Source organism: Austrofundulus limnaeus, unplaced genomic scaffold (assembly GCF_001266775.1).
Source record: "Austrofundulus limnaeus strain Quisiro unplaced genomic scaffold, Austrofundulus_limnaeus-1.0 Scaffold649, whole genome shotgun sequence".
NCBI classification, from domain to species: domain Eukaryota; kingdom Metazoa; phylum Chordata; class Actinopteri; order Cyprinodontiformes; family Rivulidae; genus Austrofundulus; species Austrofundulus limnaeus.
Genome location: NW_013953051.1, coordinates 307433 through 308023, shown reverse-complemented (window position 1 = coordinate 308023; position 591 = coordinate 307433). Strand labels below are relative to the sequence as shown.

The window sequence follows — 591 nt, the reverse complement described above, 5'->3', positions numbered from 1 at the left end:
ATGAATATTTGTCCCCTAAGGATGTGTCCTCTGTGTTTGAGGACAGTTGTCTCAGGATGTGTCCTCTGTTTGAGGACAGTTGTCTCAGGATGTGTCCTCTGTGTTTGAGGACAGTTGTCTCAGGATGTGTCCTCTGTTTGAGGACAGTTGTCTCAGGATGTGTCTCTGTGTTTGAGGACAGTTGTCTCAGGATGTGTCCTCTGTTTGAGGACAGTTGTCTCAGGATGTGTCTCTGTGTTTAAGGACAGTTGTCTCAGGATGTGTCCTCTGTTTGAGGACAGTTGTCTCAGGATGTGTCTCTGTGTTTGAGGACAGCTGTCTCAGGATGTGTCTCTGTGTTTCAGGACAGTTGTCTCAGGATGTGTCCTCTGTGTTTGAGGACAGTTGTCTCAGGATGTGTCCTCTGTTTGAGGACAGTTGTCTCAGGATGTGTCCTCTGTGTTTGAGGACAGTTGTCTCAGGATGTGTCCTCTGTTTGAGGACAATTGTCTCAGGATGTGTCTCTGTGTTTGAGGACAGTTGTCTCAGGATGTGGACAGTTGTCTCAGGATGTGTCCTCTGTGTTTGAGGACAGTTGTCTCAGGATGTGTC

General features: G+C 47.5%; 1 protein-coding gene across 1 annotated transcript in view; it reads left to right on the top strand.

Moving 5' to 3' along the window:
- The window catches only part of LOC106531552 (disks large homolog 1), a gene marked incomplete at its 5' end in the record, with an annotated part of 11992 nt that overhangs the window by 830 nt on the left and 10571 nt on the right, over window positions 1-591 (top strand).